The sequence below is a fragment of the Chelonoidis abingdonii genome, chromosome 5, assembly GCF_003597395.2.
Source record: "Chelonoidis abingdonii isolate Lonesome George chromosome 5, CheloAbing_2.0, whole genome shotgun sequence".
NCBI lineage: Eukaryota > Metazoa > Chordata > Testudines > Testudinidae > Chelonoidis > Chelonoidis abingdonii.
In genome coordinates, this window is record NC_133773.1 from 141,445,273 (window position 1) to 141,470,811 (window position 25,539).

The following is a 25,539-nucleotide window of genomic DNA, read 5'->3' on the forward strand; positions in this document are numbered from 1 at the left end:
GTGATTCACTGGGGGGAAAGTCTTCAGGGGCAGCCCGTGTTTGCATAGACACACCTACGCCGCCAAGGTGTGCAGCAGATGCAGCTGCTTTGCCAAAACAATCCATTTTGGCTGGTTTGGGGTTATGAATCACTCTGGTCTTTGAACACAGAGGTAATGAAATATTGTTATCCTCACTGTATGAGCAAAGGGCAGCAGAACTGGTTTGACTGAGGAGGTCACCCTAAATGGACCCTCACTTGCTAAGCAGGGTGTAGGGATGCCAAATCCCTACGAAGAGAAGAGTTGGAGGGAGGGATGGGTGTTCCTATGTGGTGGTGTGAAGTCTGCCTAAAGAGTCCTGGACAGTTGATTGGTTCCTTTTTAGCAATTAATAACAGAGCTGATTAGCCTCCTTTGAAAGTTCTTGTTTCTGGTTGGCGAGTCCTAGAGGAGATATCACTGCTGAGCCTTAGTCCTCATGTGGGCACAAAGAACTCAGACTGCACTGGCTGTGAGGTTCCCCACTACCAGCTGAAGTCACTAAGAGACGAGTTAAGCGGTGGAACCTCAGAACATGATGTTGTGGGAGCAGAAAGAGGTGGCTAGCAGTGGCCAGGGGTGGCCAGTGATGGCAGAGAAGCAGCGGCAGCTGTGAGCCAGCTGCAGAGGCAGCAGCAGAGGCAGGGGTAGGAGGTGGACCCCATAAACACCACTCTGAACTCTAGGTCTTCACTAGCCAAGAAGAACCAACTGTGAGTGGGATGCAGCAGAGGAAAAGGGGAGTGATGTGTCAAAGGGATATTTGTTCATCAGTCTTTCCCACGGCAAGGCAAAGGGCACTGCCCAGTGGGATCAAGTTTACTTGTGATCACATGCTCGTGAACATGGTGGTGATATTTTCCCAGACTAAGGCTGAGTTCCCTTTCCCTTCCAATGAAAGTTCTCTTTTGCTGTACACAGACTCAGTGCTTGCGAGAGAGGTGGTGTTAAAATTTCCCAGATTAATGGGGAGGAGAGACTCAAGCCAGTTCTGTTTTGTATTATTAAGATGAATCCCTAGATATTGAACCCAGTCCTTGTTGCCACTGACTGCACCTGGCAGAAGGGTGACCTAAAGCGCTTTGAGGTCTTCAGCTGAAAGATGTTAAAGAAATGCCCAGAATGCAAGGAGCCCATGTAACAAAATGAGGGAACTAGAACTACTGGTGCAGGAAGTGAAACCAGATATTATGGGGCTAACAGAAACACAGTGGGATAGTCGTCATGACTGGACTACAGGGATTGAAGGGTCTGTGCTGTTCAGGAAAGACAGAAATAAAGGTGAAGGTGGTGGGGTAGCACTGAATTTTAATGAGGAGGTAGATTGTAAAGAAATTAGAAGTGCTGGAATGGATAAAACAGAACCTGTCTGGGTCAAAATCACTTTGGGGAAGAAACCTAACAGAGGCTCCACTGGGTTACTGCTTGGGATATGCTACAAACCCCCAGGATCTGATCTGGATGTGGACAGATCTCTAATATTTTAATGCAATAAATACTACTTGGAATTGTGTGATTACGGGATTATCTGTTTTCCCAGCTATAGACTGAAGGACAAGTGCTACAAATAATGGTAGAACCCAGATATTGCCAGATGTGACAGCTGACAGATTTCTTCACCAAACAGTTGCTGAACCAACAAAAGGTCAACCGTTGTAGATTGAGTATTGGTAAGTAGCAAGGACTTCATAGAGGAACTGGCTGTAGGGGCCAACCTTAGTTTGAGTGATCATGAGCTAATTCAGTTTAAACTCAATGGAAGGCTTAACAAAAAATAGCATCCTCGATTTCAAAAGGACAAACTAAAAAAATTAAAAGAAGTAGTTAAAGAGTTGGACTGAACTGAGGAACTCAAGGATCTGAATGTGGAGGAGGCTTGGAATTATTTTAAATAAAAGTTGCAACAACTATCTGAAGACTGAATCCTAAGCAAGAGGAAAACATTCATAGGGAAGAGTTGCAGACCAAACTGGATGAACAAGCATCTCATACAACTGATTAAGGGAAAGCAGAAAACCTACAAGGAATGGAAGATGGGAGAGATCAGGAAGGAAAGTCCCCTCTGGGAGGTCAGAAAGAACTGCCAAAAGCCAAGCAGAGTTGGTTCTGGCACAGGAAATTAAAACCAATAGTAAAAGATTCTTTAGCCGTATAAATCAAACGAATACAAGGAAAGAAGTGGGACCTCTGTGCACTGAGGATGGGATGAAGATAAAAGATAACCTAGGCCTGGCCTTTGCCTCAGTTTTTAATAAGGGTGCTGGGGAGCTTAGGGGTGGTACCAGGGTGGCTAATGGAAATGAAGGTATGGAAGTAGAAATTACCACATCCAAAATAGAAATCAAACTAGAACTAACCAAAAGAAGGCTGAGGGGTGATCTAATTGCTCTCTATAAATACATTAGAGGGATAAACACTAGGGTGGAAGAGGAGCTATTTAAGTAAAAAGCCAATGTTGGTACAAGAACAAATGGCTATAAACTGGCCATCAACAAGTTTAGGCTTGAATTTAAACAAAGGTTTCTGACCATCAGAGGAGTGAAGTTCTGGAACAGCCTCCCAAGGGGAGCAAAAAAACTAATTGGGTTCAAGACTGAGTTTGATAAGTGAATGGAGGGGATGGTAGGATGAGACATCCTACAATGGCACATGACCCAACTGCAACTGCTAGTAGCAAATATCTCCAATGATCAGAGATGGGCAGGGCTCTGAGTTACTAAGGAGAATTTTTTCCCAGATGTCTGGCTGGTGGGTCTTACCGATACACTCAGGGTCCAATTCATCACTGAATATAAGGTCAAGAAGGAACTTCCCCCCAAAGTCAGATTGGCAGAGACCCTGGGGATTTTTCACCTTCCTCAGCAGCGTGGGTCCCGGGTCACTTGCTGGTTTGAACTAAATGAAATGGTGGATTCTCTGGAACTTGAAGCCTTTAAATCATGATCTGAGGACTTCAGTAACTCAGCCAGAGGTTGGGGTCTATTACGGGAGTGGGTGGGTGAGGTTCTGTGGCCTGTGCTGTGCAGGAGGTCAGGTTAGATTATCCCCATGGTCCCTTCTGGCCTATGAGGCTATGGCCTATGAGTCTGGAAGGCTCTGGACAGCTGGCGATTGTATGAAGGGCTGACACAGAAAGCAGAGCCTGAATAGCAGAAATGTGAAACTGAGTTCAAATTGGATGTGATTCAAGCATTTCTGAGCAATCCAAGTGTGGAAGCGGAGGAAGCTTTTAAGGAACAGTTGGGTAGAATGCAATCAAGAGACCAACAAACGAAAGAAAAAACTCAGTGTGACAGAATCCAGGGCGGTTAAGTGGGAAAGTAAAGAACTGCTGAAGAGACCAAGCGGACCGCATTTTAAAAAAAGAAACATGACAAAGAAACAGCGACGGGGAAGGAGTGCGAGAGCTGCAAAAACAAGCAGGGAAAAGTCAAAGGGAATGGATAATTTGAGAGGTCAAAAGGAATCATGAGCAGCAAATTGCAGGAAACATTAGCAATTAGTAGCCAGGATTCTGTTCCGATAGGTATACAATCGACAAAGGAGACAAGCAGCCTCTTAAAAACGCCAGTGAGGGGTGGTCTCCATCCAGGGGGGGCAAACAAACAGAGCAGGTGTTGTTCTTGGCATCCGTCCTCCCAAAGGGAGGGAGGTCAGAAAGCCAACCATCAGGGGGATCCATTTTTCAGGGGTATTGCAAAAGGATTTAGATAACATGCATGTGAATGGTTTAAGGAAAGCACTTGTTAATTTGAAGCACGTGCCATCGAAGTTAATGAGATTTAACCATGTGCTTAAAGTTAGGCATCTGCTTATGTGTTTTCCTGAATCAGGACTTGACCTCCCTGGTGCAAGGTCAGGTGTTTAGAGCTCAAATACTGCTCCCAGTGCAATGCAGCTGAACTGCATGCTGGGAAGTGCTTCAGAGACTGAGTGGAACAGCTCCTTCTTCCCAGGCCTTGGTGCAGCACTAATACTGTTCAGTTCTTTAACTAACCCAGGGCACTTTTCATAATCATAATCAGGGATGGTATTTGCAAAATTCCAACTCAATTAAACACATTCAGCCTGTTCTTTCAATTGCAGACTGCATTTTTTCTTCACTTCCTGCCTTAAACTCTTGCATGGTGTTGCTATATGCTGTTAAACAGTTTCTGTGCTGCGCCCCAGAGGTGGCTGCATTTTCACTGGTGGGTGTAGTGTTCCTTTGTGTACATCTTTTGCCCAGCTCATGTGGGCCTGGTCAAGCTTGAATTAGTTCATGTCTATAAAGCATGTTCAATCAGTTTAATTATGGCTGGGTAGAAAATCCTAAGAAACCATCTTTTGGGAAGAAAGGCCTAGCCTGGCTAAAGACACCAGATCAGAATGGTAGTAATTTACACCGGTGTCAGAGGCTGCACAAGATGCCGAGCAAGGGAGAATCTGGCCCAAGGTATCCAGCTCTGTGGCCAATACTCCAGCTGAGGTCTCAACACTACCCTTCTTCTCCAAGCAAGCTCCTCAAAGACCAAGACACACCAAATCAAAGCAGCACCAGGCCCTGCCAGAACAACGCATGCAACACCTGCAGCCATGTCTCCACTACTACAATGATCACTACCCCCCACAACACACCTTTCAAAATCCATGGGTCCTACACAGACCTACCATTACACGTGCTGTGCCTCATGCAGTGCACTGAGGGTGTGGCTGAACAGCAAAGAAAACCCCATGGCTGACCCAGCTGACCTGGGCTCGCGGGGCTGTTTCATTGCCGTGTAGACTTCCAGGCTCAAGCTGGAGCCCAGGCTCTAGGACCCTGCAAGGTGGGAGAGTCCCAGAAGTGAAGATACTCCTATACCGACAGGAGAACTTCCCCGATCAGCATAGTTAATCCACCTCCCCGAGAAGATGGGAGAAGCGCTCCCGCCGACACAGTGCTGTCTACTCCGGGGGTAGGTTGACATAACTATGTCACTTGAAGACATGGATTTTTCACATCCCCGAGCGACACCGTTGTACCAAGATAGGTCTGTAGGGTTGACCTGGCCTCTGTTACTTTCCCAGACCAAAGAAGAACTCTGTGCAAGTCTGAAAGCTTGTCTCTCTCGCCAGCAGAAAAGAGATTACTTCCCTCACCTTGTCTCTGGGGGGGAAATGAACATTTTCAAATTAAAAGCTTTTGTTCAAAATGTTTGCAGGGAATAAACTAGCCATTTTTTTCCCAACCAGCTGCACTATTAGGAAATTGTCCTTTAAGTACATTTGGAATGGCTGTGGCTCTTTAGAAATCCTTATTGTAATGTAGATAGATCAGATAGACAAAGCAGCTCCAAGCAGGTAGACTTATGAGCTAGTTAAACCTAATAATTTTACCTCTCTTTGCGTTTCCCAGTTTCTCTATCGGGGTGGAATCCGCTTCTTGACTTAATGTTTCATTCATGAGCTCTGCCTTCTTTTTGGCTACATCCCACTGCTGCAGCTGATCAGCAGTAATTAAAGACATCTGACACCCCCTTCAGCACCACCCTGACAAACGGTTTGTGTCTGTTACCGGCTTGTAACAAATTCATTTTGGAGGGGTGAACTTGCTAGTGCCTGTTCTGACACCAGACTAGCTGTTACCCGAGCTCTCCAGGAGCAGAAAGGCCTGATGGTGGCTGTTATGATCTCACATAGGCACCCTGAGTCTGAACCACAGAGGGGGTCTGAGTACCCTGGGGCAGGCCTCTCAGACATCGTCTTCCCTGTATTCCCAGTTTGAAATGACTGTTGATGTTGCTAAGCGCACACAGCGCTGGTGAAGGTGCCAGATTGAGTACCCCACGGACTGAGCTGTTTTCAGCCATATGTTCCCCTAGACCAGTGGTCCTCAAAGTGTGGGACACGCCCCCCTACTGGGGCATGGAGGAATGTTTGGTGGGGCGCCTGGCAGGGCCAAGGCCAGTCCCCATGGAGGGCTGGGAGGGAATGCCACTTGGCCCTGCTCCACCCCCCAGCTGCAGCTCTGCTCCTCCGCCAGCCCAGCTCTGGTCCATGCCAGAGCTCCACTCCACCCCCTGCTCCAGCCACAGTCCCAGCTCTGCTCTGTGCCACGGCTCCGATCCACCCCCTGCTCCGCCCACAGCCCCAGTTCTGCTCTGCTCTGTCCCCAACCCAGCCCTGCTCTGCTCTGCCCCCAGCCCAGCTGCAGTCCATGCCACGGCTCCGATCCAACCCCTGCTCCGCCCACAGCCCCAGCTCTTGCCTCAAACCCAGTTCCACCCCCAACTCCACCTTCAGCCCAAGCTCCTCTGCTGAGGAAGCCTTGGCTGATGGAGAAGGGGCATGAACAGATTCCATCACTGGGAACGGCGGGCGTGACAAGAAACGTTTGGGCACCACTGCCCTACACAAAGTAACTCAGTCTGGCATTAGCGACCAGCTCCGAAGCTCAGAGAGGACAGCTCACCCCTTGGATCATGCAGTTCTGCTCTTCTCAGATGAAACTGCCAGCAGCATAGGGCTCATTATGATGAGGATTTTGATAGTGTGGATGTCTGTCTGTCCTTCAGGAGCTGGGCAGAAACCGTCCTGGGCTGCCCACCAAGCAGCCATCAGACCATGATGGTGTTTGGTCACTACCAAGCTGGGCCAGATTAGGACACTTAGCTAGGGGTGAAGGTCTCCAGCTTCCCTGGTTCTCTGTTTGCATTACAATAGAACCTCGAGGCCACAGCCAAGGTCAAGGCCCCATTGTGCAAGTCGCAGTACAGACACATGAGATGAAATCGTCCCTTCCTCAGTAGACGAGACAGACAGGGTGAGCAGAACAGAAGTTCTGTTATGCCCATTTTACAGATGGGGAACTGTGGTGTAGACTGATGAAGTGACTGGGCCAAGCTCACTCAGTGAGCATGTGGTACAGCTGGGGAATGCACTCACATCTCCTGAGTCCCTACCCATTGCTTTATCCACCAGACCATCCTCTCTCAATGACAATCCTCAGGTTAATCACATTTGGGCTCTAAAAACTGGATGGTGCTCCTCAGTTATCTGTGCGAGGGAAAGGTGAATTTATTAACCCGAAGGATTATGTCATGTTCATTAGTATCCATAAAGCACCAGGGGTGAACATGCTGAGACCTGGGGCAGCCCTCACTGAAAATGCCAAGGTCACGGCAGGCTTAAAAAGGGAGAGCAGATACTCCCAAAACTGGTGATTAACAATGAAATTAAACTCACCAACCAGTCACACAGCCCCCTTTATTGCATTCCAGTTCTCTGGCTCCCAATCAGCACCTGGGTTCAGTACAGTGAGAAGTTACTTAAAAACTCTGCTCACATATAAAAAATGTTCTTCTGACCCCAAAGGGTCACCCACGTCACCAGGTCAATATGAGTTTGGATTTTAACCAAAATATCATGCTGCCAGCCAGTCCTTTAGTGTCTAAAACTTAAGTTTATTATAAAGAAAAAAGAAAGAACAAGAGAGACGTTAAACGATAAAGAACTCAGATACATACCAAGACTTCAAAGTCCATATATCAGGTTCTTAGCAGTACTGGTGAGTTTGCTGGCTTGAAAGTCCCTCTGGAACACATCCACAGCTTGGATAGATCATTCAGTCCTTTGTTCAAAGCTTCAGTTTGTAGAAAAATCACTCCAGAGATAAGAAGCAGGACCAAAGACAAAATAGAGATGATGCAGCTGCCTTTTATCGTCTTTTGCCATGTGGCTTGTAATTCCTTTGTCCCAAACACAAATTTCACAGCACATGGCATGGAAAAGCCATGGAGTTCTCTGTCCACAGGCACACCACATCTTGCTGACTCATAAGGTGTATCTCCAGGCTCCTTTCCATGGGTTCATTGTACTGCTGATGACCCTTGATGGGCCATTAAACAGGTTAGACAGGGCTGATGCCAATCTGCCTGGAGGTGTCACCCAGAAACACAGCACAAGTTTAGAAATACAGGTATACCCTACATATCTATAACTCACAATGCAAAGGTGATACAAACACAGAAACAAGATTATCATACTTGGCAAGTCACAGCCTTTTCTCAGATACATTACATGGCATATCTGGTAAGATTCAGTGCAACAAATGTTCACCCATACTCCACACAGTGTCACTCGTAGGGTGACCAGACAGCAAATGTGAAAAATCGGGACAGGGGGTGGAGAAGCCTATGTAAGAAAAAGACCCAAAAATCAGCACTGTCCCGATTTTATAGGGACAGTGCATCACTCTAGTCACACGTGCCACTTCACAGACACACTGCATAGACAAGTGGCCAGATCCTCAGCCGGTGTCAAGCGCTGATCTGGCTCAAGCTTCCTATCCCGAGGAGCTTAAAACCTGCAAAACCATCTGCAATCAGTTGTGCATTACTAGCCAATTGGGCCCTCTCTCCAGCATCTCTGGGTGGCAGCAGCGAGTGGGGAGCATTTCCGTGACATTCTGACGTGCTATCGAGATCCCATTGGAACCTCATGACACAGGAACTAATTCAGGGAAAATGTCTGGCCTTTGCTGGGCAGGCAGTCAGACTAGATGATCACAATGGCCTCTGCTGGCCTTGTAACCTATGCATCTTTGGTATATGGAGATGCATAGGGGACAGCCACATCAAGAGAAATATGGGTCCCCCATACATCATTTCACCCCAGTTACAGATAATTGGGGAGGCCCCTAAACATGGGGCCCTGGTACAATTATCCCCCTTTTCCTCCTCTCACCGGATCTCCTCAGTGCAGACTGGAGGTACATTTGCCTGGCATGTTAACCAGCAGATAGGAGTTACAGTATGTCTCTACATTTACACATCATTTAGAGCTCTGAGTCAGAGATCTGAAACCCATTGTGGCCATCGCATCTGACCTCTTGCCTAACACGTGGTTCTTGCATCTGGCGACATTTCATCCTACAGAAAGCTGGCTCAGGTCTTTTTTGTTTGTTAAGCTCGTGACTTCATCGTACATCTTCACGAATCCCTAGACAGCCGGTGCATCACACAGGCTGTATTAGTGCTAAAGAAAACTAAGCCCAAGCTCATTCCACCGAAGGAAAAATTGAATCAAATTTTAAAACATTGGCAGGTTGCTGTTGCAGCGCAGCAGAACCTCAAGAGACAAGCACCAGAGTTACGGACTCACCGGTCAACAGGATGCCATGGGAAACTGGAAGTAACCAATCAGGCAACAGCAAAGACAAAAAAAAAATAAATCAAATACTGTACTGTGCCTGTATTGCATCTTAAAGGTAGGCACATCAGGCTGCCTGTCCCCACCCCACACACCATGTGTGGGGCAGCCACTTACACCAAGACTCTAGGGCTGCCAGCCAGAGGAGCAGTGCTGGGATCTGCAAGGCTTTACACACACACACACACACACACACACACACACACACACACACACACACACACACACACACACACACACACACACACACACACACAACTCCCAAGGTGTCTGTAACTCTGAAGTTCTACTGTCTCCTAAAAGGACCACATTTACATTTGAGATCCCCCCAAGGATACATGCAAATCTAAAATCCCCTGTGCAGGTTCAAATAGGGATGCGAGTCTCTTTCCCTGCCTGGCCTAGGGTGAAATCCTGGTCCCACTGAAGCTCATGGCAAAACTTCCACTGATCCTGTCAATATGTCGCATGCAACTGGGCCACGGGACCTGGTGAGAACATGGCTGTCCCCAGGCACAGTTAAAGCGCAGTTCCATTTTGTCGTGCAGACGGGACCTTTGGCTGTGTCCTCAAATCATAGTAAGGCCTTGGATAGGCCCCATCTACACTACAAAACGGAACTGCGCTTTAACCATGCCCGGGGACGGCTGTATTCTCACCAGCTCCCATGGCCCAGTTGTATGCGACATGGAGCAACAAGAATACCCAGCTCTTATGCAGCAGATCAGAAAGCCCTGTACAAAGGAGATCAGTGTCAGTATCTGCATTTAGGTAGTTAGGAAACCCAGGCACAGGGAGGGGAAGTGACTTCACCCAGCAGGCCAACGGCAGAGCCAGAAACAGAACCCAGGTTTCTTGACTTTCCGTCCAACAATGCTTTAGGACAGGAAGCTGAAATTAGCAATTGTTAATTGGATGTATTTCTTGCCCACATGCGTGACCATGACACTACTAACCCTGTACATACACAGACACATGTGCCACACACACCCACACAATAGCTGGGTGAGGCACAACTCACTCACACAAGCCTCAGAAATGCACACGCCACAGCCTCATGCTCGCACAGCCCCTCAGAAACACACACACTGTACACAGCACACACACACAATCCAACACACACACACACACACACACGCTTCGAGAACTTGCCCTTCAAATGCAAATAATAGGTAAGTTAGAGAATGAAGGCAAGCGGCCGAGACGATGCCTGTGATTTTCATTCCAATTGAGCGCAACACCCTTGAGAAGCAGAGCTGAGCATGCAGGTTGATAGCGGATTTCATAGAAAGTAATCAAAATGCAATAATATTCTCCCTGGTAACCACCCTGACAAAGTCTGGGAGATGTTGCCGTTATTTGCATCTTTATTGTTCCTGAGCAGTAGAGCAATGATGCTGTGGTGTTTTGACTAAATAGACCAAGAGAGATGCGTTGTTGCTTCCTTGAGTATGGAGAGATTATGCCCAATTACACGTTCGGCGCTTCTTCCCCATTTACGCAGACAGATGCCGCCTTCGTCAAAATGACAGAGCTGCCCTGCAAGTTATTTAAGAGAGACGCTAAACGCAAATGAATACGGTTCACGTGAAATGGAGAGGGATGCTACAAGTCAGGATGGATTATTATTATTTAGTCTAGACAGGTTGAGAGCAGAGCTCTACGGGAATTCAAACCTTCCTAAGAGGCAGCAAGCCCGGGCTGGGAGCTGTGCTCATTCGGGGCTTTGGCCTTCAGAACACTGCCCAACTCATTGCATTGGGGAGAGCTAGGTATTGGGGCAGTTTTCTCTGCCATGCTCAGGGTCTTTGGCGTTGCTTTGGTGCTGCAAAGAAGCTGGAAGCAGCCTAATGTTCTCTGCATTGCTGTGGGTTGGGAGAAGGTGGAGCAGGGGCTGGGTGTGGACCCCACTCACTGTGGAGCTCTAGCCCCCTCTAGTGGTGACCAGGTCTCTTACCCAGGTTGACAAGCCTGCCACTGTCATTGCTAACAAAGCAGGGATAGTCCAGATCAAGCAGTAGCAGGTCATGTGTTAGGATTCAGATATCCCAGATTCAATCCCATTTGCAGATGATGCACCCCGGGGCATGGTGTTCCACATACATAACAGCCATCTGCAGCTACTAAAATGGTCCCTTGGGGACTGCTGCCTGCTGGTACAGATTAGAGCAGCTCCTAGGCTGCTCTGACTTGCATTGGAGACAGGCTGAAGAGGAACCCTCATGGCTCTCCCTCCATGCCCAACAGAAAATCTGTCCAGAGATGAAAATGGGACATCTATGGTTAAATCTCTACGGTGCCTACTGACCCAAGAGGAAGCATCCTATAAAAAAGGAGAGGAAACAGGAAGCTGAATTTAAATGGTAGGAACCAATTTTCCCCTCACTTGCATGCACAGAACTCTTCACATTCCACAGCACTGGACCCTTGTCTCCCCCCTAGGCAATTGGGGAGGGGCATGTGGCCCTTCGCCCCCCTCCTCCCACATACGCGTCTCCCCGCACTAGTGGAATTGCATTGACTTCCTATGAAAGAAGAATCAGGATATGCGGGTTAAGGCCAGAGGCTGGACTCTAAGGGTCTCTTTGGATGTAGAAATAAAGAGTCATTACAACCTCTCAGTATCTGCTGCATACTGAAACATGACCATATTCCTGGAGCTTGAACCTTCCCGGTTTTCCAGATTAGAATTAAAGCCAGAGAGAAAGACGAGGTTTCGAGTTCAGATCCTGATCCCAACGTTCCCAAAGTTCAGGAGGGTTTGGATCTGGGGCCTTGGTTCAGCCCATGACAGTGATCACAGAGGAGCCTGGGTCCAGACTTTCCCAAAGATGGGGTGGGGGTGATTGGGTACAAGAATATCTGATTAAAACAGTATCAGAGGGGTAGCCGTGTTAGTCTGGATCTGTGAAAGCAGCAGAGAATCCTGTGGCACCTTATAGACTAACAGAGGTTTTGGAGCGTGAGCTTTCGTGGGTGCTCCCTACTTCGCAGCGCAGTAGTGGAATTTCGAGGGCCAGGTACAACAGCACAACTGGCTGCTGGCTCTGTGCCTTTATATCACCGACACAACTATTTCAAGTTTTGATGACAATATATACCCAGATCAGTATGGCACTGGCTATGGGCACCGCAGCATGGCCCACATATGCCAATATTTTTTATGGGGCTGACCTTGGAACAGGCTTTCTCAGCTCTGTCCACTCACGCCTCCTGCTTCTCTACCTACGTCTACATTGGATGACATCTCATCATCTGGACCCCATGGGATAAGTGGACTCTAGAAAATTCCACCTAACGCCTACGTTTAAAACCACCAACTTCTCCCCGACATCACACGAAGGTCACTTTCTAGCACCGGTGCAGACATTACAGCGATGGCCATCAACCACTGGTATAAGGTTCACCCTACCTCTAATATCGAAAACTAACGATTCGCGCGTTAGCCTGACACTTCTTGCTCTCTTCCGCTTCCATCCTCGGCCTTCACACACGCAATCATTGGTCTAACAGCCAAGCACTGATGTCAAACTTGGCATTTGCTTACCCTTCAGAACGGACCAACACCGTACAAATATTCTCCACAGAGCATTCTCTAAACTAAATCTCGCACGGAGGAAATTAGGATAACAGACACAGAGCCAGAGTGTACCAGAGCTCTCTACTGGCAAGACAACCAAGAAAGAAACCAAGCGGACGGAGGAGACTCCACTGGCATCACATACCACCCCCAGCTACCCGTCCAACGCTCATAAGGCGCCTCATCAGGAGAATTGCACACCATCCTGGACATGATTCCACACTTGATCTTCACAGGCTTGGTGGCAGAGCCATCCTTGCGCCCCACTAGACACGGTGCAACGCTGAAACGGTTATTCTCACAGCAGACCTGTCACACCGCATCCATGTAAACTCCAGTGCAGGAACAATCCATGCAAACAAACGGCTCGGCATGCCAACTCTGCCCCACATACTTACGCCCTAGCTGACACCTCCATAGGACCTACCAGATCAGCCATACCATCACTGGTATCATTCCACCTGCACGCGTCCCCCATGATTAACGCCATATGCCAGGCATGCCCCTCTGCATGGTACATCGGCCAACTGAGACAGGGTCAGCTACGGAAAGATAATGGACACAAATCAGGATATCGGAATGGCAATATACAAACCTGTAGGGAGCACTTCACTCCTGTGGCCACACTAGCAGACCTTAAGGTTGGCTATCCTGCACGCAAAAAATCGGACAGACTGCAAGAGAAACTGCTCGAGCTTCAGTTTCATTCTGCAAAATATTGACACCATCAGCTCTGGACGTACAACAAGGGACTGGTGAATGGCTTGCCAATTACAGTAACCAGTTTTCCTCCTTGTTTTCACACCTCTACTCGCCTTAGACAGGGCCTCACCCTCCTCTGAACTACCTCGTTATCTTAGCTTGCTTGCTAGATGTTATATATACCTGCCCCTGGAAATTTCCACTACCTGCGTCTGACGAAGTGGGTATTCACCCACGAAAGCTCACGCTCCAAAACCTCTGTTAGTCTATAAGGTGCCACAGGATTCTCTGCTGCTGATTAAAACAGGACATTCCAGTGCCTTAAGTAGCCTGGTGTATGCTGTGTATCCACTCATTTATGGTCTCCAAATTTTCCCATCAACATCTGCTCCCCAGCCTGAACTCTCAAGGGCTGCACATTTCTTTTGTCTCATGAGAGACCTGCAGCAATCATATGACTCCTCACTAGCTGGAGGAGGAAAGCAGGTCTCTTATAAACCAATGCTATTGTATTCCAAAGGGTAGCCCCCCATTCACCCCACACACACACAGTCAAACTCCCCCTCAGGTAGGCTCAGCCACCGACCAATCACTGCTGCTGGATCTCCGGTGAGTGAGATGTATTCATCCCCTACCTGACTCATCCATAAGGCTAAGATTTGTTCACAGATATTTTTAGTAAAAATCAGGGACAGGTCACGGGCAACAAAGAAAAATTCAAAGAAGCCCGTGACCTGCCCGTGACTTTTACTAAAAATATCTATAACAAAATGGGGATCTGTGGGCCCCCACACTGCCAGCATTGGGGCAGCTGCACAGCGGACAGGAACTCCGGGGACTCCCGGGTCCCCTGCATCCCACAGCTGAGGGGTCCCACCACCACCTGCAGCAGCTGGGGGCTGTGGGGTACACCTGCTGCCTGCAGCTCTGGGGCCCCATCACCCATGGTGTCTGGGAGCTGCAGAGCACCCTCGTTGGCCAGGGGTGCCCTGGAGCTCAGGGATTCACCTGCCGCCCATGGCAGTCAGAAGGTCAGGGGGTTCCCCCGCTGCCCACAGCTCCAGGGGTCCTCACCACTGCCATGGCTAGGAGCTCGGGGCTTCCCCCACTGCCTGCACCTCCAGGGGCCCCCCACCACAGCCAGGAGCTCAGGGGTTCCCCTGCTGCCCACGGTGGCCGGAAACGATGGGGCACTACCATCACCTGCGGCAGCTTGGAGCTCCAGGGGGGCTACCAGAGGCAACAGGGGTACCCCATGACTCCTGGCCCCCATTGGTGGCAGGGGACCCTGCAGCTCGCGAGTGCCACAGACTGAAGTCACAAAGCCTTACACATCCACCAGTCTCCAACTGCCTCGGGTGATGCGAGGGGCCCTGAAATGAATGATGGGATTCTCCCCATCAATGAACCACTTGCCTGCAGAGCTGACCCAGTGGGCCTTAGCAAGTCCATCCCCTGTGCGCCGAGCAAAGGGATCCCCTGCTCCGGAGAGGGAAAACCAGCTGGACTCATCTCTGCCAGTACCTTGCCAGTGACGTGATTACAGTAGCCAATGCTAGTTTTGAGGCTTCTGGCTGGGGGACAGCAAAGGAGGGGTATGCTGGGATGGGGGGAGGCCGAGAAGAGTGAAGGGAGGTTTTTTGCAGTAAATTGGGCGACAGCTGGTGCCGCAAAATGTGAGCGGCAGGCAGCCAGAGAGGAGGAGGAACTGACCTCGCAGGCATTCCCCCCGGGGTCTGTGAAAGCGGCAGGGGCTCGTGCTCTGCAAGTGGCAGAGAAGATGGAGGACGGGGCTGTGGTCGGTCTAAAAAGGAATCTTCACTGAGGCTGCTGGACCCAGACAGACCCTGTGGCCCTCCCTAGCTCCTCGGCTGTCTAGTGTCACCATGGAGTCCTGGCCTGGATTTTGTAGTCATGGAAGGGGCTGATGTTTACACTGTAGGCCCAGACCTAACCACTATGTTGTTAAGTGCTAAGGATGGGATTTGTGTCAGGACCTAGAAGCTGGCATGGGGATGTAAGCCGGTGCGGAGAGGGGGAACAGGCAGCCTCCACTCCTATACGTGGGAGCAGGCGAGAGACTGGCCCTCTGTCTCTGCTCACACCCCCCACTTTGAGTTTTGCTTCCTGGCTCTTGTTCCCAGTGCTCCAGAGCTGGGGCCTTTGAGCCAGAGCTGTCTGCAAAGCGCCACCCTCCCAGCTGGCACTGTGCAAATAACAAAATAACTGGCCTCATCGTCCAGGGTCAATGTAAACAAAGAAGTAGGGATCACGTCCACAGCTTGGGAGCTGGACAGGCTTATGGGCCGGCTGGCCCCACCCATGACCTTGGACAAGCAGCTGTGACTTTGTAAAAGCCGGAAGACGACCCTTCGAAACGACCGGCCATTTCAAGTGAGCATCCTGGGATCCCACGCACAGGAAGAGACAAACACACAAATCACTCAGAGTGTCACCCACTCAGCTTTGGCTTGTTTGGATTGAGGCATCTGTCCTTCCACCCCGGAGATTTATGCCTCCCAAAGGGGCTTCTCCAGCGTCACTGTGAGTTTCCGTATGGCCAGCTGGTGGGTAGCGGCTCTCTGCACTGTTTGGATTGAGAGCTCCTTGACCTACTGAGCAAGCGGTATTAGCCACCAGCCAGGTGTCCTCCCCCACATCCCATCAATTTCTCCCAGAGTGAGGCCCAACAGCCTCCCACTTGTCTTCTGCCATCAGGCTGATTTAGGTGAGCGTCTGTCACTCCACTCGTTATGCAGAGCTGGCTCTTAGGCCGTATCCTCCAGGAAGCAGCTTAGAAATGCTCTCACAACCAAGGACACTGAGGAGTTTAGCCAACAATACACACTCCATGGCCCATTCTTTCTCCTTATAAACTATTGCACATCCCTCTTACAAGCTTTTCTTACTTGTCTTCTTTCACATACCCCCAAAAGACCAGGACTCCACTGGAACTTTATCCAACCATTCCCTCTCTCAGTGCTGATTCAGCCTCACCACCATAGTATCTGAGCATTTAGGTCCTAGGAGATGGGCCATCCCTCCAGCCAAGACAAGATTACTCCCTACAGTACATTCTCTAGTGCTGTGTCCATTTCGGTTTTAAATCCCAAGCAGCGGGGTTCCCACCACTTCTCCTGGGGAAGATTATTCTACAGCAGTGGTCCCCAACCTTTTCATCTGGTGGGCGCCAGTCAAAGGACCGTGGCGGCGGTGGAGCATCCACCGAAATGCTGCTGAATTTTGGCGGCAACGCCGCTCAATGACACCACTTGCCGCCGACAAGCGACATCATCGAGAGGCATTGCTGCTGAATTTCTGCGGCGTTTCGGCAGCGGCACCTCTCGATGATGCCACTTGCCGCCGACAAGCAATGTCATCAAGAGGCATCGCTGCCGAAACGCCGCAGAAATTCGGAGGCATTTCAGCAGAAGCTCGACCGCCAGCCAGGACGAGGGTGCGTTTAGATGCTCCTGCATTGGGGACCCCTGTTCTACAGCCTAGTAGATTTCGCCATCAGTATCTTTTTCTTTGATTTTTACACCAGAAGGGACCATTATAGGACAAGAAGCAACGGGATCAAATTGCAGCAAGAGAATTTTTGGTTGGACATTAGGAAAAGCTTCCTAAGTGTCAGGGTGGTTAAGCACTGGAATAAATTGCCTGGGGAGGTTGTGGAATCTCCATCACTGGAGGGTTTTAAGAGCAGGTTAGACAAGTACCTGTCAGGGATGGTCTAGTTATTACTTAGTCCTGTCTTGAGTGCAGGGGATTGGACTAGATGATCTCTCGAGGTCCCTTCCAGTCTGACACTTCTATGATTATGATTATCTCCTCTGACCTGCTGCATAACCCAGGCCATAGTAATTCCTGAATCAAGCCTCTCATTTCTGTAAGAGCTCTGGCGTCCCTCTTAGAAAGATAATAATTGATAATTCAGTCTCAATTGTCTTCTTCGGGTACATCCACACAACAAAAGAAAGGTGGCAGTGAATTTCAGAGTCCAGATCAAGTGACTCTGGCTTGCACTATAGAGCTAAAGATAGCAGTGTAGACACTGGGGCTTGAGCTGGAGCCCGGACTCTGAGACCCAGCCAGGGGGAGAGGGCTTCAGGGAATCACTGCTATTTTTAGCCCTGTAGCCCAAGTGCCATGCACCGGAGTTAGTTGCCTGGGGCTCTCAGACTCAATTGCTGCGGGTCTTGTTTGGCTATGTAGACCAGTGGTTTTCAACCTTTTTTCATGTGCAGAGACCTAAAAAATGTCAACTGGAGTGCAGACTCCTTTGGAAACCTTCAGCATGGCCTGTGGATCCCCGGGGTCAGCAGACCACAGGTTGAAAACCACTGATGTAGACGTACTCTTAAGTTCATCCCATTTCTACTAATCATATCCCTGTGGCCCACCCTCAGTGACTCCTCTCTCTCCTTGGCATTGGCATCCTACACCTACTTGTCAGTAGGGCAGCCAAGAGTGGCCAACGCTGGGACTGAAGAGGCTCTCAGGCCACACAAACAAGTTGCTATAGCTTGGGCTAAAGCTCAGTAGAGTGAAGCTATAACAACTCAGATCCTCTGTATATCAGGCAGCCAGGGGACCTTTTAACACACCCTCGCCAGTGAGTTACATAGGCGGTTACCAGCCCATTCCCTCTGGTCTTTATTTAGCCAGGTGCCACAACCTGAGTTCTCCAATGGGAACTGGATGCCCAGCTGAAGTCTCACAAAAGCCTTCAGACTGGGCCCAAGCCCTCGTCTACAGAGCTGGAGCTACTTGTGCTCAAACCACATGGCCCCCAAACTTCTCATGGTCACGCCCTGTCCTTACCACATCTGTGCCCCTCCATGAGCTGAGCTGGAACCAGGCCCACAGCTCGGGGGGGGGGGGTGCACCCTGACAGAGGCTGGGGCCACACCGGGGGGCAGGGCTGGGGCTGGGAGCAGGGTCAGGAATGGAGCCACCTCCAGAGGTGGAGCCGCAGCCACGGGGCTGAGGCTGTGCGCAGGGCTGGGGCCGGAAGCGGAGCTGCAGCCGGGTGCTGAGGCTGGGGCTGGAGGGCTGAGGCTGGGGGTGGGGCCTGGTGCGGAGTCATAGTGGGGGCTGGGAGCCGGGTCCATGGCTGGGTGCAGAACCATGGCCAGGAGCCATGGCCGCAGCTGGGGGTGAGAACGGAGCAGAGCTGGGGGCGGAGTGGGGCTGAGTAGTGTTCCCTCCTTTCCTTCCACATGGGGGCTGCCATAAGCCCTGCTGCCCCCTACCCGAATGTTCCTCCGCACCCCCTTGAGGGGCACACTTCACTGTTTGGGGTCCACTGGTTCAAACTATTTGGTGTTTCAAACAAATCTGAATTTTACAGATTTTGGCCTCTGAGACCAGAATCTTGTTTTCAAGGGCACTTGCTCCTGCCTGATACACATTTGCCCCTTGGCTCCTCTTTTCTTGGCTTGGTTTTAGTTTCAGAATTGCAGGCATCTGTGGCACAGAACTAAGCTACCTGTTACCTAATCTGCCAAAAATTCAATACAAGGATTGTCAAAACAAAACCGAAGCATACTCCATCATCCAGCAATAAAGCATGGAGGCTTGAAATATCTTTAGCATTGACTCATTTCTCTTACCGTATCGGCCTCTTAATAACAAACGGATGTTATTTATAGAATGCCCCATGTCTAAAGCCTCCAGGCAGCTAACAAAATATCAGTAAAATCAATGCAATTTTTTGTTTTAAACAGTATCATGGCCCTGAATCGGAAAGGGAAACAAACAAACGTCTCACACTGAGCCTCCAACTTCAGGGTTACTAATTGGTACAGGCAATGGGCGTTAGTTCAGTTAAACCACAACTTAAATAATCACGTCAGGTAGTCAGAGCACCACTGCTATTGTGCCGCATAGTTATTGCCTGGCACTTCCACATAAAAACTTGATCCTGCGAGCTGGTCCATGTGGGAAGAGATTTGAGCCTGTGAGATGCTTCCATGGGACTCACTGTGGACATAAGGGTCTGCCAGCGTGCAGGTCATAGTGTTTCTAACTCTTGCAATATTTGAAATGTTTCTTAAAGCCTCAGCTCCTGGAGACATGAATATGTGAGAAACTCAACTTGCTTTCTTTTTTTTAAAGCAAGTGTCTGGCCTGGTTGAGGAGTGAAACTGGAAAATGTACGCCAACTGCTCAGAAACCGGGAAGTTAAAACTAAACCTCTAATATATTTTATTCTAAACTCCATGATTGTTAAGCCAGTCTCGTGATTCTAGGCAGCCTGGCTCATGATTTTTGATGGCTTAGGGTTGGCAGTATGGAGGTCAGAGAGTAGGTCAGGGGCTATAGGTCCACCAATGGCTATTCACCAAGATGGTCAGGGACACAACTCCCTGCTCTCGTGTCTCTACACCTCTGATTGCCAGAAGCTGAGCCGGGACGACAGGGGATGGATCACTCACTAACCATCCTCTTCTGTTCACTCCTGGCACTGGCCACTGTCGTAAGACAGGAGACTGGGCTAGATGGACCTTTGGTCTGAGCCAAGATGACTGTTCTGATGAAATGAATGAGGCTTGTCTCAGCTGAGTCCCACTGATCCTACCTCACAGTCAGATTGTTCCCTAGAGCTAGTGGGGTGCTGTCTGATCTAATCTCGGTGTTTATACTGGGATCCTCACAGCCCTCCCTGAGCATGTGGCATTACAGAAAGCCGACACAATCGGCATCGCCGTATCGGCTCACCGTTGCTGGCATGGGTCATAGAGGCTAGAGCATTCCCCCACTCTAGTGAGGCACAGCAGGTCTAATCTCCCCAGGCCTCTCGTCCAGGAACGTTGCTCACTTCAGTACCAAAGAGGCCCACGTTCCACGCAAATTTGGTGCCTCCCCTTTCCCTTTCACTCTGGACAATTATTTCCATCAGAAACAAAGAATGATGCACCAGAGGTTACAGAAGGAATGGCTTGCACCAAAGGAAGGACCTGCAGCTTGTTACCATCCTGGCATGAGTCATTTGTTTGTGTTCCTCTGTCTTTCGCTCTTTGCACACACATACGAGATGAAGGAAACCTGCAGGCAAATAGCTCTATACCTTACTTCGTAAAACTTACTAACTATATACAATGTGCAGGGTCCAGTTCCATATACACATGGCTACTCTAGCAGGCTTCTAAACACAGAGCACTGTGGCACCACTAAAGGGCTTGCAAACTATTTAAAGAGGAACTATCCATCCTACTGCACACTTATTTTGTGTATTCGTCACACACTGTGGCCCACCTTTGGCCCTGAGCAGGTTGAGAGGTCTGCACAAGAAGCAAGCAACAGTTTGGGATTGCTCAGCACTCAAGCAGGGGCTGAAGTTACTACAGGTAGGTCTGGAGGAAAGACCAGAGCAGCTCAACTGGTGCATGTTGCATGGAAACACGGGGTGTCTTAAACTGATAAGCAACAGCAGCTGTGTCCAGGGGCGGCTCCAGGCCCCAACACGCCAAGTGCATGCTTGGGGCAGCATGCCGCGGGGGGCGCTCTGTCGATCGCCAGGAGATCCTCCCTGTGTGAGGTCCACCGAAGCCGCGGGACCAGCGACCGACAGAGCGCCCCCCATGGCATGCCGCCGTGCTTGGGGTGGCGAAATGTCTAGAGCCGCCCCTGGCTGTGTCACAAGAATCTGCAAATGCTCCAAAGTCAAGCCAAGGAAGGGAAACACAGCTTAAAGACTGATAAATCCACAGTGCCCCATCTGAGCTAGTGTCAGGTGCATTTCATCAGGGGCTGCTAATTGCTTCTATGGCCACTTCTGTTTGGGAGTCCACAGGGATGCCAGCAGCAGCTGCAGGAAGGATTATTCACTCCACTTCACTGTCACCAGGGGAGCAGGCAGAGAAGTGTTTAAACCCTACTGGGGATTCCCCGGAGAAGAGCCAAGGGAATAGCTATCCTCCTGCAGCTTGGCCATTTATACAAATATAGGCACAAAATCTACACACTGCTCTTCATGCCTGAAGATCATGAATGACACTGGAGCAGAGTCACACATGCAGAGATTCCAAGGCCAGGAGGACCATTGTGATCACCTAGTCTCACCTGCAGCGCAGCACAGGCAAAAAACTTCCCCAAAACAATCCCTAGGGCAGATCTTTCAGAAAAACATCCAACCTGGATTTGAAAACTGTCCGTGATGGAGAATCCACCCTGGGTAAATCGTTCCAACGGTTCATTACCCTCACCATCAAAAATGTACACCTTCTTTCCTGTCCCAATTGGTCTAGCTTCAACTTCCAGCCACTGGATCGTGTTAGACCTTCCTCTGCTAGACTGAAGAGCCCATTATTAAATATTCATCCCCCCGTAGATATTTATAGACTGTCATCAAGTTACCCTTGAAACCTTCTGTTTGTTAAGATAAATAGATGGAGCTCCTTGAGTCAATCACTATCACGCACCTATTTTAATCCTTTAATTATTCTCATTGCTCTGCTCTGAGCCCTCTCCAATTTATCAACGTCCTTCTTGAACTTTAGACACCAGAACTGGACACATGATTCCAGCAGCCATCGCACCAGTGCCAAATACAGAGTTAAAACAGCCTCTCTGCTCCTACTTGAGAGTCCCCTCCTGTCTATGCACCTCCAAGATCACATTAATTCTTTTGGCCACAGCTTCACACTGCAGGCTCATGTTCAGCTGATCAGCCATCACAACCCCCCTCCAATCTTTTTCACAGTCCCCACTTCCCAAGGGAGAGCCCCCCCATTCTGTAAGTATGGGCTCTATACTTTGTTTCTTGATGAGGACATGTACAGAGGCTTTGTCTACACTACACATCTTTTAGAGACACGGCCGTGCTGCCACAGCCATGCTGCCAAAGGGCACACAGTGCAGCCGCTGTTTGTCAGCAGGAGAGAGCTCTCCCGCCAACAAAAAACTTCCACCCCCAATGAGCGGTGGTAGGGTTGTTGCTCCTGCTGACAAAGCACTGTTCACACCAGCGCTTTTTGTCCGCAAAACTTTTGTTGTTCGGGGGGAGGGGGTGTTTTTTTCACACCCCTGAATGACAAAAGTTTTGCCCACGAAAGTCCAGTGTGGACAAAGCCTTAGCCATAATAAAACACGTATTGTTTGCTTGCGCCCAGTTTATCCAGCTAAGGGCCTTTGGATGCTTCCATAACGCCAATGCTTAATACTAACGAATGAGCTATTGCTGTCCCATTATCTATATATTACTCACCCCATGTGAACGGATGAGGAGAATGTTACAAGCAGATCTACTGAGCATCTGTCATGAACTCACAGGACTCGTGCTCCCTCTCGGTTCCGTACAGATCCTGGGGGGAACCCCCTTCAGTGCGACAGCCCTTCTCGGGGGTCCACTCTCTCTCGGGGGTTAAGCTGTAGGCCCCTTCGCCTCCTGGAACCGCACCTCTCTGAGCCTTAGCACGCCTGTCTCTCGCCATGGGCCCCCTCAGGGAGTCAACTTGCTCTGGACACCCAGGGCCTCAACTCCCAGAGGGAATAATGCAACCCTGTTCTCTAGACCGGAGCGACTCTTAGCCAGTGTAAAACAGGAGGGTTTATTGAACACAGAATAGGGAACTCTCAGGGCCCTCAGGCCTGCCTCCCTAAGCACAGTACATCTAAGTCTCCCCTGCATCCTGGTAGACTCCGCCTGCTCTCTCTCTCCAGTCCAGAGACCCCACACTTTCCAGCTGGGGAGATATCACTGGCCCCCACAGCTCCTCCCCTGCCCTTTGTCTTCCGTCTCAGGTAAACAAGTCGCTGGGGTCCTCTCTCTTCCAGCCTTTGTTCCCCTCTGGCTGAAACAGGCTGGTCAGGTTACCAGGGACCTCTCTCCCCAGCACTTTGTCCTCCCACTGGCCAGAGCCAGCTGGACGTACCAGAGGTTACTCCAACAGGCTGTGAAGCCAGTTCCAGAGCCCTTGAAGCACCCCTCTGCTCTGGAGTCATGCCCCGGACGGGGGGGAAGGAGTGTCTGAACAACTGCCATGAAATTGGACAGCGAGTGAGAGAGTGCAGAGCAGGGTCAGATGTCCAGGCTCCTGCTGCATCTCAGAGACCCAGTTATTTAGCAGCTCTGAGCCTGTGGGGTATGACCCACCAGTCACCCCACTTCTAGGTTACAGCTATGGGGGGGAAACAGCCCTGATCTCTCTCCTTATTATCTAATCCAGTCTGTAAATACTTTGGGGTTCTTCTAGATGAAGGGCAACAGACTAACGCAAGTCACCACAGCTAGATGCCACCAAGGCAAAGATTTTTGCCATGTGGTATTACTGTTCCCTAAAGTGAGCTGCGGCAGTAGATGACACAGGACAGCAACTAGAGGGTTAACCATAACACCCAGATCCTTGCCGAGTCTTCTTTACCTGCTCCAACTCCTGAAGAATTCATTTCAGAGGCAAAGCTGTCTTTGGTGGGTCAGAGATTAGCTCTAAGAAATGAAGATGGTATTTTATGATTCCATCACCTCCTCTGAGGATTTGGTAACTTTTTAAAATGGCACATTTTTCATTAGCCAGGGAAAATAAAGGTTAGTTTTTCATCTCCCTGGGTTGCTGTTACTTCCAGGCTGAACGCTGAAGTGGCAGATACAAAGCATAAGTCAATAGCAGCTCCTTTAAAGACCTACCAGTACCCAGTGGAAAACGGGGAATTACTTTCTCTAATTAGAAATACAGTTAGCTCAAAGCCCTTCACCGTTCTGCTCTGTCCAACCCTCCTGTCTGCTTTCCAAGGGTGAAACTGACCCTGGTCCAGAGAGTCAACACATATTCCATGCACCATTTAAGCACTACGTAAGCCTTACTTTGAGGATATAAGCGGTGCCTCAGCTTCTTCTGGGGAAAGGAATTCCCCCCTCATTATTCTCTTGTTCTGCTTACTTAAAATCCCTCCTGCAATATCAGCTGGGTCTGCAGTTCTGCTCTCCCTCCTCTCCTGAACCATTGCATAGGCCTGGAGTGTGCTGTTAAACAGACACTGGATTGGCATGTTCATCCCACACTAGCCTAGAAGGGGTTAGTGATGCTGAGTAAGGGCAGGTTAACCAGATAGGTCACAGCTGAGGGGAATTAGGTGGCCTAAGTGATCCCCTGAATGATGATGGAGCCAGCTGAGAAGGAACCGGCAAGGCTAGGATAAAGCCAGGAAGCTAGCAGCAGAAAGGGCCTGCAGGGAGGGCGCCAGTAGCCACTCTCTGGATATTAGAGAGGGAAGGAAGTAAACTTAGGGGAGAGGTTGTAGGAAGAGTCAGAAAGGTTTAAGATGGTACAGACCTTGTCTGTTGATTAGAGGGTTCACTGAGCTGGAACCCAAAGTAGAGGGTGCTCTCAGGTTCCCCTCCCAACATCCGCCAGTGAATGGGAAGACTGCCTGAGACAGTTTGTATGGAAAGACTTTGATATCCTGGAAGGAGGAAAGGACTATAGTGACCTCACCGGAGGGCCAAGCCATGAAGAGAGAGTACCCGGAGTCACAGAGAGAGAGAGAGAGGCGGCAGGGTGCACAATGAGCTGCAGAAGGGGGCATCGGACCTGAAAAGAGCTAATCTCCAGAGCGGCCAGGAGGAGGCATCCTAGCAGTAAGTGGAGCCCCGCTACAGTGGGATCTAGCATTTCACCAGTGGCTGCAGTAGTTCCTGGATAACGGGCCTGATCCTGCTAACCCCCATGCACAGAATCCCCACTGGCCTGAGGGGGAGTTCTATGCATGGAAAGCTTTAATTCTACTTTTACCACTCCTATATGACACTTGCATAACGCTCGTCGTCTTCAGAGCTCCGGACTCACTATAGTTACAAAGGAGGTCAGGATCCAGATGCCCATTTTACACGTGTGTTGTACAGCTCCTAGCACAAGGAGGCCCTGACTTTGATCAGGTCTTTAGAAGTCACCACAATAGAAATGGTAAAAAATAAGCACCTTGCTGCTGAATCAGTGTTTTAGTGGCAAGCAACTAGGGGATCAGGATTAAGATCTAAGGTCTGGGGCTCCAGTGCTGAATGTACCTTCCCCTAACCTAGCAAAATAATCTCTGGACCAGACCATCTGTTGGAGGAAATC